Consider the following 20864-nt stretch of genomic DNA (forward strand, 5'->3'; position numbering starts at 1 on the left):
CATGAGAAGGCAGTAAGCATTGGTTGTCACATCTGTCTCTGGATGGCTTGTGGCCACTATAAGAATCTGGGGGATGAAGATCTGGCTCTCCCTAGACTACTGGGATGCCTCAGGAGCCTCTACCTGGGAATGAGCTGTGGAATAGCCCACCTATCCTCTGACAGTGTACTTTAGTTCCTTTCTAGCCTTTCTGTTTTCTTCTAGTGGTCCCAGCATTGTCTGTGGGATTCGGGCTACAATAAGAAGTAAGGGCTAGAGGTAAAGGGGGTAAATATGACAGGCAGCAGTGGCAAGCAGTGCCCCAGTCTAACACCTGCTGCATGTAAGAGCCTTGCAGAAAAGACTCTGGCTTCCTCTGCTTCTTTTTGTTGTTGTTTTTCTAGAATTGCTATTTGTCCAGGCTGGCCTCAGAACTAGTAATTTAGCTTCCTATGCAGCTGAGGCGACAGGGGTACACAACTTTACTAGGATACATTTGCTCTTCCCAACCCAAGGGTAGCTCTTCTAGCATGTCATCTTGATTTCAGTTTTGATCATCCCACTGTTAGGGCCATTTTCACTCGCCTACACTTGCCAGACATCTGCATCCTTTTGGTTTTCCAAAGTGCAGATATGTCACCTTCTGAGATGCCCCTGTTTGAACTTTCCTGGCCTAAAATCTTCAAGGAGACAAGTTTTACCCTCCGAAGCTAAACCCTTCCCTCTTATGTTCAGCTACATTTCTTTAGATGCTTATGATACTGTGTTGGCAGTATCAAAGGATGATCAGCAGACCCTGGCTTCCCAGTCTCACTCCCAGGTGCTACTTCTGAACAGAAGTCAGAAGCAGGGCTGTGGTTTTTATTTTTATTAGGGTTTTTTTTTTCTTCACATTCAATAAGATATCCATTGGTCTTGGTCTTTGCTGTCTACCAGACCCTGAGGGCAAGCATATGGAAGGCATGGCTCTGGTCCTCAAGGGGTATTGCTGGAAAACAGCCTGTTAGATCAAAGAACAGTGCAGTTTGTTAATGGCTACAATAGCAGGTCCAGCTCAGAACTTAGAACAGTGTCCCAAGTCTCTGGCCTGGCTGGGAAGAATGAACAGGAGTCACAAGTCCTAAGTGAGGCAAGGACTGTTCAATGAGCACTTTTCAGCCAAGAGCCTCCCATATACCCAAACCATCACAGATCTTAGCAGTCAGGGAACCCTAGATGCTTCTAGGAGGCCCACCCAACCCATGGGCACTAGCAACACTGCCTGGAATTCCCAGAGCCCCCATAACTCCCTACACCCTGATCTCCCTCCCTGCACTTCAACCTTTCCTTTAAGAGATATCTGCTGGCTTATGTTATGGGTGAGACACAAAGGAGGCCAGGAGGTCAAGCCTCTTAGTGCTCCGTGCATTGGTCCCCAGGAATAGACATCGATTTACTTAGGTTCACCAACTTCTGCTCAGTCCAGGCACTAAGAATTTCACGTATGTATTCAGTCCCTGGGTCCTTCCAGCATCCAATGAAGGAAAGGAACACATATCCTAGGAACACATTATATAAACGTAGGACTGTGTCATCTAGAAATATATACAAGCAGAGCACAGAGAGGTTAGATAACCTGCTGGAGGTCACACAGGTCTGTGAGTGTGGAAGCTGGGACCTGAAGCCAGCAGCAGCTGCTCTGCTGGTACTGCTAACTTGCTACTCACCATTGCCCCTTAAAATGTCCCTGCTACCCAGACAGACCCATGGGCTTCTCCACACAGTTCAGTGCCACTTTTTAAAACATGTTGAAACTGTTGGGGAGATTTATAACTTGTAAGTTACAGCAGCTTTTGATAAACTACTAACACCGGTATGTGTTTTAATGAGACTGAAGGCATGAACGAGCAGATTCTCCTCTCGAGGCTTTGTGAGAGCACATAGACATTGGGCTGGCTCCTCTGAAGGCCTGCATTGTCGCCAGGCTCATTAGCATCGTCGCTCCTAGCTAGCCCTTGCTGCTTGCTAGCTTACCAGCTGTTCCTGCTGCTCTGTACAATGTCGGATGTGTTCAGCTCACTGGGTTCCTGTCCTCGCCGCCGGGAGGAGACAGCCCTTCCACTGGGGATACCCACGTGGCTGCCTGTCAGCGGTGGCACCGAATAAAGTAATAGGCCTTCGCATGGCATATGGTGTCTGGATTCGTACAAGATGCAAAACTCCTCTGCTTCTAATGCAGGGTGACTCATAGCATTGCTAATTTTTCAAACAAAAGCTGACTTCCACACCCACACTTTTAACCCCTCAGGCTAAAAAGTCTTGGGGGCTCCAGAAAGATGTTTTTGAGGTGTTGTATGAAATGTGGTCTGCTTACTAAAAGCTCACTTAGCATTTGGTGAGGATGTTTAAAATTTCTATTAAAAAACGTTTCCTCTCCAATGTGGGGGAGGGGGGTTGCAAGCTTTAATTTTGAATTCCGTCCTCATATTGGAAGAATGTAACAGTCTGACAGGCTTTTTTTTTCCCCCACAAAATTAAGCTGGGATAGAACTCAGTGGCGGAGAACACACTAGTGTGTGCAAGGCTCCCAATCCCCAGTAGCACCCAAAGGGAAAGACAGAAAGAGTATCAGAAGCGTGGCGTGGAAGTGCCAGAGCGCCGTTGCCCGCATGCTTACTCTTCCTTCACTCCATGGGCTCCACTGTCTGCCTGCTAGCACAGTGACCTATTTGTCGGTCACTCCAGGCTGCTCATACCATAGTTTTATAAAATTGTAAGAGAATGTTCAGAATTCTGTGTTTTGGGGCCATTTATGCAAATGTATACATAAATTTAATATAAGGTTTTTGTGTACTAAAAAGAGATTGTTCACATTTATACAGCTAGCCTTCCTTTTTAGTGATCAAAATATTGGCTGTTTTTTATAACTGATCCCTTATTGAACATTTTATTTAAGCATTTTAGAGATGAGAATCTCCAACACTGTTTCTGACTATGTGTTTCTTAGTCACAGTCTGGCACAGGGGTCGTTTGATGTTTGAATCTGGCAAATGGACTGACTCCTTAAAGGAACTTCAGCCTATGAAATAATACAGAATTATAAAAATATATATATAATTTACAAATTATTAAGGAAAGTTTATCTTGTGGGAAAGAAAATAGAGACTGGTATTGTCAATAATTATATTTCATTTGTGTTCCATTTTTGAAAGTGGTTTTACTTTTATCTGTAGATCCAAGTTGAAAAGTGTGCTCAGCTTCATGGGAATTGTCATACGGTTTCAGAAAATGAAACAAAAACACTGCTCGATCCTGAGTGTGCCTCCCATCTTAGATCCTGGCACTTGTTTTCCAAAGGCATCCTAATATCCTTGCCCTTTGTCATTGGAAATGAGCTGGTGTATTTGATGAGACAAAAATTTCACTAAGCACTTAAGATCCCCATTTTTACTGTGTGTAAGGATATCTAGTTTTGCTGGAAACGCCTGAGTCGAGAGCTGTAGCTGTTACTGCCGTGGGCACTTGGATTCATCCTATTTCCAGTCACCCTTACAAAGTGAGACAAAATTCGACAGAAGAATCACACAAAAGTGGAAACAGCAGCTGGTACTTGGTGCTGACATACGATGGATAAAATGCTATCTAACCAGCCTGTGGACCCAGAGTCAGGCTTAGCTCCAAAAGTCACTTGGCATGGATGGATAATGTGCAAAAATGTAGCCTCTTCAAAGACATACAGAAGATGAGGGCCACTGGACCATAATTCACACTCTTAGACAGCCCTACAGAATGTGATAGCCTTACTTTGCAAATGGAGAAACTGAAGGTGTAGCAAGCAGAACTTGGCCTGGGCCCTCAGTAGGAGTAGCCTTAGGCTGAACACCCAGGCAGCTTGGCTCTTAGGACCCGATGCTCTTCCTCACCTGTCCCCAGGCGAAACAGAAGGCCATTGAAGGTATAAAGGTTTACACTCTCCTCTTAATTCTAGCATATTAGCTCAGAACTGTTACCCAGACTTTCAACCCTTGGGTCACAATCCCTTTGGGGTTTAAATAACTCTTTCATGGGCGTTCCATATCGGATATTTACATTATGATTCATGACAGTAGCAAAATTAGTTATGAAGTAGAAACAAAATAATTTTATGTTTGGAGTCACCACAGCATGAGGAGCTGTGGTGAAAGGGTCTATCATAGCATTAGGAAGGTTGAGAACCACTACTCTAAACTCTAATTGTGTGGAATAAAGATAGGACAGCAGAATGAAGGAAAAGTAGAATGGGAAGCATTCTTGTTTTGAAATTATGTACACAACCCAACCTTTATTTATGTAACTTCCAAATTAAAATTCAGTAGAAACATTAAATACATATATTCTCCCAGAGGCTAGCCCAAAATAAGCATATTTGTTCCAATGTGGCTTGCTTGTGTGTGTCTTGGTGAAGAGTCCAAACATGCTTCCATTGTAGTGATGTTCCTGAGTTTTTGCAGACATTTATTTGTCTGTATTGAATTGGCTTGTATCCTGCCTCTTTCTAAAACAGATGTAAAGGCCTTGAAGCATAAGCCAGATATAATGTGAGAGTGAGAGCCAGAGTAGAAGAAACTGTCATGAAAGAGCTTCTTACATCATAACAGGGCACTGGGGCCACTGTAGCAACAAGTACTGACAGAACAGTGGCTCACAATTAACTATTGTGGACTCCGTGAGCTGTACTGTAGGGTGTGTCACTACCATTTGTCCCATTGTTACTCCACAAAGTTTTCAGATGCTCACTGGAATTGTACTGTGTCTTAGCTGGAAAACCTTGAAGGTCATTCTAAAGATTGTATGTAGTGTGTTCCAGAAAGCAGCCAATGTCTTGGGGGAATTTTTAGTATCCCAGTAACTTTCCGTTCCTCTTCCATGAGTCTGTAAGATACATTTAAAGTTACTACACAAGCTCATGTGCAGCATAGTCTACGACCAAAAAAAGGGAGGGGCATAGCAAAATAAGTAAAGAATAGTGATAAAGAAAAAGTATGACTAAAACTAACCTTGATGCCCTCATCTTCTGGAGAGCTTCCCTTGCAAGTCTATTTTGCATGTTCTTCTCTGAAGATAAAGGGAAGATTGAGGGTGTCTTCAGTTACATACCACATCCATTCATTTCCACAGCCAGGCATTCTTATGTTCTTGTCCAATGTCATCTGTAGACTCCTCTGCTTTTCTGAGCCAGCTTGGTATGGGGTTGAATGGCCTCAAAGGTATGCATATTAGATGCTTCCACCATTGGTTTCCTTGTTACCGTGTTGCAGGACTTGTTGCCTGCAGTCCAGCTCTTCCCTGGTTTGTTTACTTGGGATCACTATGTAATCATTCATTTTATGGAGTCTCATTAAAGACTGCAAACCTCTGTCCCAATTTAGCTTCCTTGGAGCGTAGGTAGTATCCATCTGCTCCGCCCGCACTGTTTAATTAATGAACCTGGTAATGTGTTCTGTGCCTGAAAAAAAGCTGTCCTCACAGGGTATTGAATGAGATGCACATTCCAGGTTTTCATGGGGAAACTCTTGGAAGCCCTCTGTGGTAGGTGCTAATTGAGGACTCAGAACTTGTGTTCAGTTTTCTCTTGAAGACTGACTTAGTTTTCATGTCACTGTATATTCATAAACCCAGGGCCATATCACTGTAAGTGAATTATTGACCAGGTTCATAATCTTTGTTCTTGCTAAAAGTAGAGATTCCCTTTTTGTTTCAATTTTGTTTCAATTAAGAAAATGTCGACTTATTATTTTGGGATTTCTTTTTCTGAAATTAAAGTTACAGAAACAGTGGAATTTCTGAAATGTTACTGGTTTTCAGTGTCTCTGCTGTAGAGAAACTGTGTAGCTAAGATCCTATTCAAAGTAATCAGTGCCCACAGAATTTCCAGTATAGAAAATTGTAAGACTCATGCAAAATACTCTTTAAATTTCAGTATTTGCTTAGTCTTTAGTGTATTGTAAAACCCACCCTGTGTCCAGAGGTTCATTGATAGAAACTTTGATATATGTACAAATGGGACCCAACTAACCTTGTTCATTTCATGAGACATCTGTTATACACCAAGGCTGGATACTTAATTTTTTTTCCTCCTCAAAAGACCAATTCATGGGCTGGAGAGATGGCTCAGCGGTTAAGAGCACTGACTGTTCTTCTGAAGGTCCTGAGTTCAAATCCCAGCAACCACATGGTGGCTCACAACCACCTGTAATGAGATCTGGTGTCCTCTTCTGGTGTGTTCGAAAACAGCTACAGTGTACTTACGTGTAATAATAAATAAATCTTTTTAAAAATAAATAATAAAATAAAGAGAGAGGAGAGATTCAGCTCCTCCCCCCTCCCCCCCCAAAAAAAAAGACCAATGCATAGGATTCACAAGCCTTTCCTTAAAAACTATCTATCAGATTAGGTTCCAGTGTCCCCTATCAAGTGTTCTTATATCCTGGAATTTCTTTCTCCCATGAAACATGTTAGAGTCATGCTGATGTTGTTGTATTCAGGTCTCTTAATCACATTAGCATGTGTTCCTATAATGAAAGAAAAGGTTCCTGAATACTCATTTTTCTATTGTTTGTTTTTTGGTTTGGGGTTTGGTTTTTCAACACAGTGTTTCTCTGTGGATCTGTGGCTGTCCTGGAAATCACTCTGTAGATCAGGCTGGCCACAAATTCAGATCCACCTACCTCTGCCTCCCAAATGCTAGGATTAAAGGTGTGCACCACCACACCCAGCTCTGAATACTCATTTTTCAAAGAGACTTTTACTTAGCCCCATCAGCATGAAGCGGAACAGCTGTCATCATTAACTCATTTAGTAGCAGAGCTAAAGTCACAGTTACCAATGTTACTGTAAACATAAAAGCAGAGGCTTGGCTGGTAAACATAAAAGCAGAGTTTGGCTGGTAGTATGCTTGCCTACAATGCAAGAAACCCTGGGTTCAATCCCTATCGATGCATCAACCCTACCTACAGGCATGATGGCACACCTCTATCATTGCAGCAGGTGAGAGGTGGAAGTTGGAAGACCATAAGTACAAGGTTATTTTCACTTTCATGGTAAACTCAAGCCTAGCCTGAGATACAAGAGACCCTGACTCAAAACAAAAAAAAATGGGGGGAGGAAAGCAGATAAGAATTGTAAGACTAACTAAAGACTGGGGCAGGAGGCAGACACTGTCTTCTTGCATCCTTCTCTGGAGTTTGTAGAACAGACTACAGCCAAGGTTGAAACATACTCTTAGGTCATTGATATGGAGCAGGAATCCCCAGGCTCTATTAATGTAGTCCCCTGTCTAAGTAAAAGACTGTCCCACATATCCCCTCAAAGGTGCTCACAGAGATCATTTCGTGATGACAGAGAATTGGAGGACAGTTACAGGATGGACTTTGGTGCTTCCTTTCATACTGAAATACATAAAATTGCTAGATGAAGGTCATTTTTCTGATTCTCTGTGGCTGTTTCCAATTATACAAATGGGCAATAGCTATGAACACCCACTTCCTGTCCTCCCCAGAGGGCAGTTTGCCTGGGAAACTGTAAGTAGAGGATCCTACAGAGCTCAGGGTACCTTTGTGGGTCACTGCCTGTTGAACAGGGTTCTTCTTTAAAGCTGTTAGCCCTTACCCTGTGTTTCTGTTTATTCTGGGTGTTGTGCCCCCATGAACATTGTCCATAGTACAATGTATTGGAAATCCTGCTTCTGAGAGGAGGACTTTTGAAATAATTAGCCAGTGAAATTCATCTTTACCTGGGAGGTTAGTGAATTCTTAAGTCTGCCATTGGCCCAGACAGCTGCCACCTCTGGTGCTGGGCAGTGGATAGCCTGCCTTATTTACCAGTTCACAAGAAAAAAGAAAAGAAAAGAAAAGAAAAGAAAGAAAACATAAACCATATTGATTTTATTATAATAAAAAATTATAACGAGAAAATTATCCATATTTTAAATGTAACTTTTATTAAAATGTAAATGTAAATTTGAATAAGCTCTTTGCTCCTGAGAAGGTATTGGATGTCCCCACTCCATCATGGATCCTGGCCCATGTGGAAGTGGCACTGGCTAGTTCAGCCCAATAATTCACTTTATTATCAAAATAGAATCCACGGGGATTATTCACATTAGTCTGAGCATCATCCCTGCAGTAGCTCAGGTTAGTTGGTTCTCCCTGGGGTGGAGCCAAGAAATGTCAAGCCATCTCTTGGGGGAGGGGGGGTGGTCAGACCACAGGCTTTCCACAGTGCTCCTGGAACACAGGGCACAGTCTTCTCTCATGGCATTAGGGTCTGCTGCTTCTTCCCAACCTCTTGTGTTTTTATTTCAACCGTGTGTGTGTGTGCGTGTGTGCATCTGTGTGTGTGTGTGTGTGTGTGAGAGAGAGAGAGGGGGGGGGGAGGGAGAGAGAGAGATACATTCAGTATATATCTATAATGTATACTGATCGGTCAGGGTAGTTAGTATTCATCCCCCTTTCACTTCTGTATGTTTCCCTTCCTTTCCTCCTCCTCCACCTTCCCTCTGCTTTCCCCTGTTCCTCTTCCTCTGCCTCTCCACCTTTTCCTTACCCTTTTCCTCCTTCTCTTAGTCCCCTTATCTGCCTTAGTTTCAGAACCTTCTTTGAAAATTTACCTCTTATAAAAAGAAAGAAAATTATCTCTCTTTACTATAAGATGTGCTTTTCAAAAAAATTATGATTGTCACAATATTCAACTGAATTATAATTTGTCTAGAATTATTTTTTTGAGTTTTCTAAATGTTTTTACTTATTTTTTTTAAAGATTTATTTATTTATTATATGTAAGTACACTGTAGCCGTCTTCAGACACACCAGAAGAGGGCATCTGATCTCATTACGGATGGTTGTGAGCCACCATGTGGTTGCTGGGATTTGAACTCTGGACCTTCGGAAGAGCAGTCGGGTGCTCTTACCCACTGAGCCATCTCACCAGCCTTGTTTTTACTTATTTTTAAGTTAAACCTTCATAATAGGGAAATGGAGGGAGAGAAAAATCTTCATTTTTTTGCTACACCACTGTCACTTTTTAACAGTACTTTCCTATAGCTAGAAACATTAACATCTGCTTAACAGTTCATGGTGCTATTTGCTTTTTATGCAGAACGTGAAGGCAGGGAGTATAAAATGTTACTGACCTGTTAAAGGGAGGGGGGAGGTGCCTCAGCAGGAGAGTGATTTTTGACATTAAGGAAATGGACTGTAGTCAGGTAGTGATGGCACATGATTTTAATTGAAGTACTCAAGAGGCCGAGGCAAGCAGATCTCTGCAATCAAGGCCAGCCTGGTCTACAGAGCAAGATTCAGGACAGCCAGAGCTATACACAGAAGCCCTGTCTCGAAAAACGAGAGAGAGAGAGAGAAGAGAAAGAGAAAGAAAGAGAAAGAGAAAGAGAAAGAGAAAGAGAAAGAGAAGAGAGAGAGGAGAGAGAGAGAAGAGAGAGAGAAAGGCAGGGAGGGAAAGAAAGAATGAAGGGAGGGAAGGAGGGAGGGAGAGAGAGAGAGAAGAAAAAACAATGAAGAGAGAGGACTCTACTCCCAAATTCAGATCTATAGAGCTTCTTTGAAAGAAATTGTTTAAATTTTGCCAGGTTTTCTTTTAAAGATCATTTATTGTCAACCTAACACAAAATAGAGTCATCTGGAAAGAGAGAACCTCAGTTAAGGAATTGCCTCCATCAGACTGGCCGATGGCTAATTGATGGAGGAGGGTTCAGCTGCCTGTGAGCAGTGTCATCCCCTAGGCAGGTGGGCCTGGGCTGTGTGAGAAAGCTGGCTGAGTATGAGAGATAGAGTATACCAATAGGCAGTATTCCTCAATGGTCTCTGCTTCGGTTCTTGCCTTTAGTTCCTGCTTCATGTAGTATGACCAGGAAGTGTAAGCTGAAATAAACCCTTTCCTCTGCAGTTGCTTTTGGTCATGGTGTTTATCACAGCAGCAGGAAACAAACTAAGACAGCATTCTTTGTATGCTGCTTCATAGATCTGCTTATCATTAAAAAACAGACATACAGTCCTGTTTAAGGGTTAAGCCTATCTTACTTTCTACTGCTGAGTGGAGTGGGGCCCTGCCTTGTGGCCATCAGGTCAGATTTTTATTACCATCACTGACAAGTCTCCACAACAATCTAGCTAGTTGCCTGTTTATTTTGAAACAAGAGTCTGAAGCAGCATCTTTTCCATGTATGATTGGCTAATAAAGCCTATACGCCAAGCAAACCAGGGCAGTCTCCCAAACTTAAGATTCCAGGAGCTGAGCAGACATTGTCCTGTGACCTTCATGCTCAGCACCAACAACTAGCCAATACATTGGTCAGATCATCCACCCATCCGCTGCCCTAATTATAGCCTTTAAGTGTTACAGGCTCCTATGTCTTCAGGTACATCCTTATTACATACCTGGATTAGTCAGCACTCGATGGAGCTTCTCACCTGAAGGAACCAGGTGATGGGCATAGTGTAGCTAGGCCGTGTACCTGCAGATTGCATGCTATATATGATTCTAAGCACTGACATTTTTATATTAAAATAAGCCCCAGTCTTGAAGTTGTGTTTGCCTTTACCGAACTCTAACATGTCCTGCTGCTTATCTCTGGAGAGTGCCTTCCCAATCTGAGCCCTGTGCAGATAGTGGGCTTGTTTTACCAAGCCCAACTGCACAATGGCTCCTTGGGGAAGTCACCACATTGACCAACCCTGACCCTTAGCAGGGATTGGAGGTGCCTAGGTCTAGAAAGAAGAATTTTTTATGGGAGGTGGGGGCAAGGAACCATGGTCCCTTTCAAAACTGGGAATGGTTCTCCCTCCCTAGGGCTCAGTTTGTGTTGTGCCCTGTACTAAGTGCTTCATATAAGTATCACATGTCACTATCTAGACTTGAGGAAACCACGTCCTACAGAGAGGTCTGACTTCCTGAGGTGTTAAGCCCAGCACTTGGGAGGCAGAGGCAGGCGGATTTCTGAGTTTGAGGCCAGCCTGGTCTACAGAGTGAGTTCCAGGACATCCAGGGCTACACAGAGAAACCCTGTCTCGAAAAACCAAAAGAAATAAAATAAACTTGGAACTTGAGCTGCACAACCATCAAGACGCATTTGTAAGAAAAGTCACAAAGTTAAAAATCAGACTAGCAGCCTGGCTAGAAGGAAGAAGCTGAGTCCCCTGGGTGGGGTTGAACTAGCTGAAACAAGGAGAAACCACCAGCAGCAGCAGCGCAATAGGATACCTAAGGCTTGAAAGGGACCTGGGATGCAAGAAGAGAGGAGAGCTCAGGAGCCCTCGCAGACACCATTCCACAGCCCTACCTCCCAAACCAGTGTGCGGAGTTACCCCAATCCTGAGCGCATTTTCCTGTCCTACCCACAAGGCATTTGCTCTGCATCCTTATTTAAGGAGTGAGTGTGGTCTCTCCAAACCACAGCCCTGGGCCTCTGTGATTTTATAAACCTTCTGTATTTAGACCTTGTTAATTGATCAAAGGGTTAATAGTATTAAAAAGAATGTAGCTTTAAGAAAAATGTGGATATTAACGCCTTTCTTTAATCTATAATAATGACTGGTTTTAGTCAGAATGCTTTAAATGCAGCTATTGTAAAATCCCTGCCCTTGTATCAGTGGTTAAGTACCTTGGTCCATTGATACAGCTTTCAAAAGTTCAAAGGCTATGCTAGCATATCTTTGTCTCCTCCTCTTTTAACTGCAAAGAAAAAGGTGTCCTTGTATCAAGCCTTAACATTTATCTGAAAAATAAAATTGGGTTCAGTTTGTGCATAGGTTTTCAGAGAGATTAAAGTGGGCATCATACAATTTTTCCCTATGAAAGGCTGCCTTTGATGTGCCTTCTGTCTATTCATACAGAAGTGTCAGCCATTGTTTTTGAGCCATAGAAGAGTGTCCGCTTTGTCACGGGCACATTCGACAGTCTTTGTGTGGGAGCCTTGTTCAAGGTGGATCTTATCATTCAGAGACAATGTTACTGGAAACGTGCATTGTGAGCAGACACCAGCCTGCCTGGGAAGATAAATGGCAAGAAAAAGCCCAAGCCCTTATCAGAGATGATCAGGAAGCAAGCTAGGAGCATGCCTTTCTGGGTGTCCAATTGGAGGTTGTGCTCTTGGTACTTCACCCACCAGGAACAGTCATTCCAGAGTGTTGGCTCTGCTGTGGCACTGGGTTCTAGTTTGCTTTTGATGTCTTAAGTCAGAGAAACTCAGGTGATTATGTTCAAGACCACAAAGTAGGGCATACACTCACATCTTGGACAAGATTAGGGTGAGAGAGAACAGTTTAAAGAAATTCCTGAAATCTGAGAGCATGCTCAGGAATGGTCTGCAGGCTAGCTTAAAAATCTGAGCTCTCAGACCATGCAAGGTGCTAAATGGCTCCAAATGCCCCCCCCCCTTCTTGCAAAAAGAGAAGACAAAGAAAAAGTGTGACTTGCCCAAGGCCTCCAAGACACCAACCAAGAGTGGTGCATCGTGCAGGTTCACACTCTTAGCCCTGCTCCCGCCTCCCAGCTGCTGTGCTGTGCCACTGCTAAGCCTGAAAACCCCTCTTCCAGACTCCTTTGCATTTGCATATCAACTGAGGTTTGCCTTTCTTGCTTGATTTATTCAATCTTTTTCATCACCAAAAAAAAAAAAAAAAGCAAGATCTTTTCTCCCTTAAGTGAAAGGAAGATCCAATAGAATTTTCCCATTGTCTTCTCTGCTTTGTGATAGCTAATATGTCCTTCGGGTGATGGAACTGTAGGGGGAGAAGAAAACTCTCAGGGTTTTGTTTTGTTTTTTTTCTCCTGCATCCTGTTCTAAACTTATCTCCTGGTCTTGGGGTTTATCAGTGTTGTGTGCTTGCCCAACATATGTGAGTTCCTGTATATAGCACTGTGCAAAGAAATGAATTAACTTTAAAAATTACTTCCCAGCCAACTAAGACTCAGTTCCTAGAACAGTGGTATTTAAGTGGCTTTGTTCTACCCTGTACTTGTCTCTCTGCAGATCCTCTTACAGCTTTCCCAGATCGGTCTAGCTGGGCAACCAGGCTCTGAGGCTCAGGCCCATCCCACATCCCAAGAGGAAGGAGTATTCCTCCTATACCCACTCTCTGATGTGTGGGGAGAGCAGAAAGGAGGAAAAGCTTGCAGTTCATGACTTTCCTGTCCCTGTAGTCTCTGCTGCCAATGATCACAGATAACAGCTCTCCAGAAGGATGGTGGCAGGGAGACACATTCTAGCTGTCCATCAAATTCAGTTACCACCAGGTCTCCACAGGGCCACTGTGTACCTAAGCACTGGTAATAGCCCTGGCTCGGAGATTAACGACCGGCCAGCACACTGTCTTCCTTTTTTTGTGTGTGGAAAAGGCTTCTCAGATGAAACAGCCCACAAAAGCATCTATGCAAATTTAAAAGTCCTCCTGCAATAGAAAATTGGGAGGTGAATTCTGAGTCAAAGTACAATTTCCTTTCCCCAGCACTCCATTACAGCGTGCCTTCATTTGTTTTCCATTTGTGAGTGAGTGTCAGCCTGTATTAAAACGAAGGCAAAGCCACACAAACCCATTCCAAAGAAGCATTTGGCCACCAAATGAAAAATAGAGCCAGGATCCGTGTATAAATTATTCAGAAATTCGGTAAATAAACATGCAAACTTCTAGCCGGGGCTATAGCTACTGCATTATTCAGCCCAATAAGGAGAATTTAATTTAATGGATATTCAGCAACATTGTTCGGCTATCAACAAAAGGCATACTGTCTTTTATGAATAACTGATTTTCTCGGGGCATTCTGAGGAGAGTGGGTCCTCGTTAACCCTAGAATGGCTAGCTAATGTAATTGAAGCGCGACCACCTGGCAGCGAGGTTGCCCGTCAGCTGCCAAGGAAGGCCGGGGCCGGGAGGACCAGGTGCTCAGCTCTCGCTGTCTGATTGTTACAGTGGGATAAACAGCGTGATTGCACAGTATGGCCGGGGGCGAGGATCCAAGACTGCTGCCAACCAGAGAGCGCGCTTTCTTCCCTGGTCTTTGACAAGGGGGGAGGCAAAAGTGCTCCTATTCAGAGCAGGTAGGGCTGACAAAGCCGAAATGCTGTCTGCTGCAATTAGGACAGAAAAATGAGACTGGCCCAAGCATGAAGCAGAGGCGAGCCTTGAGTACCTGTTTCTGTTATGCCACAAAGCCGGGCCCTTTTTATTTTTAGTACAGGCTGGGAAGTTTAAGCATAAAAATTTAAAAGAAATGCAAGCAAAGGAACCTAACTGCTGAGTGACCTGTGTTTTTTTGTGGCACATGTGCCTTATTTCAAGGCACAATGCTAAGTCGGCACAGTGTGATAAACTTTATTTAGGCCTGACTTCCATGGCAACCCAAATTCCCTGGTTCTTTGATTATACTTAATAAAACCCTGGGCCAGGTCATCTCTCTCTGTGTCGTGCTTTATAAAGACCTACGAGTATCTATATTTAACAAACAAAAAGATTCTCCTGCTCTGTGGCATTGTTTATTTTTAGTAATTTTTTAAAGCACCACTACCCATGTGGATACATTAAAAAAAAATTAGTATTATTCAGCGTTTTTTTAAAAAAAATTAATTAAGAAATAGGCATTATGACCTTTCCAGGGGGTTTAGAATGTGAAATGGTTCGTTAAGCTCCTGTTAGTTGAAGAGTAAAGAGCACTTCCCCCAAACAGCAAGGGGAAAAAAGGCTCTCTCATAACACATTGATTTATTTCATTTGCTAAGCACAGGAACCATGAAATGCTTCATCCCCAGCAACACATTAAATATGTGCAGAAGTAAAATTGCAGCTGAAGAGTGCCCTGGACTTTGTCCTCATGGTGTGTACATTTCAATAGGCTGAGAGGGGGAAAAACAAACGGTAGAAAGATCCCTTTATGAAATTAAATTACCTGTTTTGTGTGGCTTTGAAGCCCTGTGTGTAGCTGTTGGTTCAGATGACTGACTACTACTCCCTGTCGCCTTTCCATTGGTTCATCCCACCAGCCTCCCCAGCCCAGGCCGGGGTCAGAATCTCTCCCTGAGAATAGAAATGAGGAAAGCCGTTCCAGCTGCCTAACTGGAAAGAGATACAGGGTTGCTTTTTTTATTAGAACCTAAGGGGACTCTGGGCTGTTTCTCAACCTATCATCAGAGGCCACTTGGTGATAAGTTGAGAGAGTGACTTGAGGCAAGAGGGCCAGTTCCCTGTCCTCAGTTTCCATGTCTGAAAAAGGGGCTTGCAAAGGCAATGATACATGCTTCACCAATGTGATTTCCCTCCTACTCACCTCTAATGGCTGTGTAGAAGGGACAGATCTGAAAAAAAAAAAAAGGAACAGAGTTTCTGCAAGTTTTTTCTTGAATGATTTCTGTCCCCAGTCCCCTTTGACATTGAGTACTCTGTACTGACAAGTAAAAAAAAAAAATTTTTTTTTTTTTTTTTTTTTTTTGCTTTTTTGAGACAGGGCTTCTCTGTGTAGCCCTGGCTATCCTGGAACTCACTCCATAGACCAGGCTGGCCTCGAACTCAGAAATCCGCCTGCCTATGCGTCCTGAGTGCTGGGATTAAAGACATGTGCCTCCACTGCCCAGCGTTGTTGAAATTTTAATAGACTTTTATTTTCCTACCTTGAAATTACTTTTTCTCTCTTTTATTAGAGCTTCACATCTCACAGGCAAGTCTGCCTTGACCTTCATGGAACTGTAAACTGGTCCAAAATTCCCCTCCTCACAGTGGATATGGGGCTGTGCCCAGCCTCTCTAGGGCTGCCCCCTCAGCTGTCAAATATGGCTGGAGTCGATGATGTGGCATAGGGAAAAGAGGCAGAATTCCACAATTAGGCTGTGTGTTGCACTGTGACCAGTGGCCACACCCCTGTGAATCTGCAGTGTTAAGGCCACTGGTGGTCCTGTCATTCTTTTTTTTTTTTAACCTGAATTTTTTATTTTTTTATTAGATTTTTTCATTATTTATTTCAAATGTTATCCCCTTTTCTAGTTTCCCCTCTGAAAATCCCCTATCCCCTCCCCCCTCCCCTACTCTCCAACTCACCCACACCCATTCTTGGCCCTGGCATTCCCCTATATTGGGGCATAGAACCTTCACAGGACCTATGGCCTCTCCTCCCATTGATGACCGACTAGGCCATCCTCTGTTACATATGAAGCTAGAGCCACAAGTCCCACCATGTGTTTTCTTTGATTGGTGGTTTAGTCCCAAGGAGCTCTAGGGGTACTGGTTAGTTCATATTGTTGTTCTTCCTATAGGGCTACAAACCCCTTCAGCTCCTTGGGTACTTTTTCTAGCTCCTTCATTGGGGACCCTGTGCTCAGTCCAATGGTAGGCTGTAAGCATCCACCTCTGTATTTGTCAGGCACTGGCAGAGCCTCTCAGGAGACAGCTATATCAAGCTCCTATCAGCAAGCTCTTGTTGGCATCTGCCTTAGTGTCTGGGTTTGGTGGTTGTTTATGGGATTGATCCCCAAGTGGGGCAGTCTCTGGATGGTTGTTCCTTCAGTCTCTGCTCTGAACTTTGTCTCTGTAACTCCTTCCATGGGTATTTTGTTCCCTATTCTAAAAGAGCTTCTGAGCTTCTGAGCTAATATCCACTTATCAGTGAGTGCATATCATGTGTGTTCTTTTGTGATTGGGTTACCTCAATAGGATGATATCCTCCAGATCCATCTATTTGTCTAGGAATTTCATAAATTCATTGTTTTTGATAGCTGTGTAGTACTCCATTGTGTAAATGTACCATATTTTCTGTATCCATTCCTCTGTTGAGGGACATCTGGGTTCTTTCCAGCTTCTGGCTATTATAAATAAGGCTGCTATGAACATAATGGAGCATGTGTCCTTGTTACAAGTTGGAACATCTTCTAGATATATTCCCAGGAGAGGTATTGCAGGATCCTCCAGTAGTACTATGTCCAATTTTCTGAGGAACCGCCAGACTGATTTCCAGAGTGGTTGTACAAGCTTGCAATCCCACCAACAATGGAGGAGTGTTCCTCTTTCTCCACATCCTTGCCAGCATCTGCTGTCACCTGAGTTTTTTATCTTAGCCATTCTGACTGGTGTGAGGTGGAATCTCAGGGTTGTTTTGATTTGCATTTCCCTGATGATTAAAGATGTTGAACATTTTTTAGGTGCTTCTTAGCCATCCAGTATTCCTCAGTTGAAAATTCTTTGTTTAGCCCTGTTTTTTAATAGGGTTATTTGGTTTTCTGGAGTCCACCTTCTTGAGTTCTTTGTATATATTGGATATTTGCCCCCTATTGGATTTAGGATTGGTAAAGATCTTTTCCCAATCTGTCAGTTGCCGTTTTGTCTTATTGACAGTGTCCTTTGCCTTACAGAAGCTTTACAATTTTGTGAGGTCCCATTCTTAACCATCCTAGAGAACACCTAAAAAAAAAAATGGAGTACTCAGCCTCCTTTGTGCTGAGGGCCTTCTGCCCTTCTCAAAATGTTTGTAGGCATGGAAAATAAAGCATATAGTGTTACAAAGGAAGTCGGTTACAGTGGATTGCTTTTTATTTTAAGAATACATTTTTAATTAAGATAGAACTATATCACTTTCCTCCTTCCCTCTCCTCCCTCCAGCCCTCTCAGGTACCCTTCCCCAGCTCCTCCCATGGCCCCCACTCTCAAATTGATAGCCTTTTTCTTTGATTATTTTATATATATATATATGTATATGTATATGTATATATGTATATGAATGTATGTGCATATATATACATACACATATGTGTGTATATATATATATATGTATACATATACATATATATATATAACTGTAGACAAGTAGTAACTGCTGGGAAAGGGACAGTTAGTCTGAGCTAGGATGAGCTCCTGTACTAGTTGTCCAATACAGAGTATTCTCCCTGAAACCATATCTACACAAACAACAAAATGGACTCAGCAGCTTCTATTTATGTTTGTGGAATTTTTTTTATAACAAACATGCTTACACATGGCTAGCTATATATAACAACAATGAAGTTGTACACTGCTTCTATAATTGTGAGGCTTTAGTAAGAATTAGTGTTTTGAATCATGGGCAACAACATCATGTACTGTGAAAGGGTCTGTGATTTCCATAAATATTGCCATTGTGGTTTGATGTCTATATTTATAGTCGAAGGAAATATATCATTTCAGAGGGTATACAGAAAGTAAAGCTGTACATTTTATCATCCAAGTTAATAGACCCCTCAGAGTCTGATGATGACGCCATCTGAGACCTCTGGGCTGCAGGAACTCAGCCTGTGACCTGCTTATGAGAGATTCCCACAAACCTCCGAGTCAGAGCAGAGGACTAGGGAAGCAATGAGTGAGTAAGGGGAACCATCAGTCAAAGCCTTCTGTAAGGTGCAGAGGCCCACATGCCAGGAAGGAGGGACGGACACACACATACACAACACTGGGATTTGTCCTTTCCATTTGTCCCAGATTGCGTGGGCAGTCACTGCATTTTCAAGATGTTTTATCACTTACTTGTTAGATGGTGAACAGAGAAAGCCTCAGATCTAAGGCCCTGTGGCCATTGCCTTCATACCCAAACAACACCTAGACATTTTTTTAATTAGGTATTTTCTTCATTTACATTTCCAATGCTATCCCAAAGTCTCCCCATACCCTCCCCCCGACTGCCCTCCCTCCCCCCACTCCCACTTCTTGGCCCTGTCGTTCCCCTATACTGAGGCATATAAAGTTTGCAAGATCGATGGGCCTCTTTTTCCAATGATGGCCGACTAGGCCATCTTCTGATACATATGCAGCTAGAGACATGAGCTCTGGAGGGGTACTGGTTAGTTCATATTGTTGGGTGGAACACCTAGACATTTAACGGGTGATTTAACTTCCCATTCTCCATGTGCACATTGCTGACTAGACTTGGTAGAGCGCAAATTAATTGAAATAAATAAACAAGAGCTTGGTTTCAATACACTGCATATATTGACTTGAGAACATTTACAGTTATGTTCACCTAAAAATATTTCAGCTTCATAAGTCAGCTTATTGGTGCTATTTGTATAGAAAAGCACTTGTTAAAAATCAGCTTTTGTGTGCAAATGTCCTGTGCTCAACTGCAGAAAGATTAGCATTGTCACCGAGCCTGAGGTTGTGGTGATTGCTAACTTCTGACCTTTTCACCAGTTACTTAATCCATGGTGATCACCTGGCTTGTGGCACCAGACAGCTAATTATAATCACCAAAGGAGAGCCCTGGTAGTCACTTATCAACAAGTACAATGAGACAATCACATTCAGAGACCCATCTCTGCAGAAAATTGACCCAGGTATTATGTTCTGTAGTGGTTCCGTCATCACAGAAAGTAGCTTGTTCTGCTGGATCCTGACAGGGAGAGGCTTTGATCCCTCCTGCTCAAAGGTGTTTCTCTTCACAGCCCCTAGGGGTTCTCTTGCCGCCTTTAAAAAGTAATAGCAATAAAGATGTATATTTTCCTACCTTATACAGACCCTAGATTCAATACTCACCAGCACATGTGGGGGAGGGTGCTTTCAATAACCTTGTATTAATAATCAGAAATCAAAAGATGGGAAATCCATTTATCATTCCTATCAAGTCTGTGCAAGAAAAGTTAGCAGAAATAGCTCATTAACTATACAGCCTTCACTTGATTTCAAAGAGAGGAAGCCCCTAAAACACAAGCATGTTCTGGAAAGTTCTATTGTATCCACAGGTTCATGTGTTCTATCTATCCCCCTCTCCTGCTCCTGATCTTCCTGACACAGTAATATGCCTTTACTTCAAGAATCTCAGACACAAAATAATGCTTGTTTTATTTACTCATTTTCTTTTGAATCTTGTCTTATAGCCAAGCTGGCCTCAGATTTTTGATCCCTCCTATTTTTAATTTTCCTTTTAACTGACAATCATAACCCCATGTGATTATGAGGTTAATCGAGGTAGTTAACATACCCATTACCATTCATGCTTGCTGGTTGCTTATGTGAACATTTTTTTTAAATCTGCTCTTTGGGAAATTTTGAAACCATGCTTAAAATTTTTTTCACCCTTCTAGCTCAAGAATAACTATATAGTAAACTATATGTAAAATTATTTAAATTATGGAGTGAGGCACACCATTAGGTTTTCATGGCCTCTTCTCTATTTGTTGAAATTAGCCTACCTGGCTAAGAGCCTGTCTGCCTCCTGGAGGCGACTACTAAAGCTGTTTCTAGGGCTTTCTGTGCACACCCTTATATGATATTTTGTCCCCTTGCTCTCTGGCATGGTGCCTAGCTGTCAGACCTATCTTCCTGTTTCACCTGTGTTGGCAGTCTAACCTACAAGCTTCCTGAATATGTGCTGGTCCCGAGTCCTGGGCTTTCCAAGGCAGCCTGTGTTTCTCCTTTCTTTGAGCATGGCTTCTTGGAATATCTTCCAGTTCTTCCCTCTAGCCTCCTCCATCACTCTTGCCCTGCCTGTGTGGAGTCCACTCAGTCTCAGAACCCTGCTCTACATGCCCCCTCCCACACCAAGTGCTGTAGCCAGCTCCTTTCTCTCAGTACCTGGCCTGTTTGTCAGCACAGCGAAGTGAGCTGTATCAGCTACAGGCTGAGAGGAGGTAGAGCCCATGAGTGGCATGTCTCTATGTTCTCCATGAGCTCACATCTAATCACCCTTGAGTGAGGAGTCATTCCCATGGTCTTCTTCACCACCAGGGTCCACATAGCTGTGTTCCAGACTGAGTATTTCGAGTGACCTGCATATGGGATGTTTAAGGAAAACGATGAGAACCATCTGTGTTGTCTGCATGGCTGTGGGGAAGTCAGGAGAAATACAAAGGGAATTCCCAAAGTACCATTTCTAAGTTTTATCAGAGGTGGGTGCAGGCAGTAAGAAAC

General features: G+C 42.9%; 1 protein-coding gene across 2 annotated transcripts in view; it reads left to right on the forward strand.

Moving 5' to 3' along the window:
- The window catches only part of Ralgapa2 (Ral GTPase activating protein catalytic subunit alpha 2), a 267925-nt gene that overhangs the window by 215824 nt on the left and 31237 nt on the right, over positions 1–20864 (forward strand). The window lies entirely within an intron of this gene.

The sequence above is a fragment of the Mus caroli genome, unplaced genomic scaffold (genome assembly GCF_978045245.1).
Source record: "Mus caroli unplaced genomic scaffold, Mus_caroli_1 scaffold_2, whole genome shotgun sequence".
Taxonomy (NCBI): domain Eukaryota; kingdom Metazoa; phylum Chordata; class Mammalia; order Rodentia; family Muridae; genus Mus; species Mus caroli.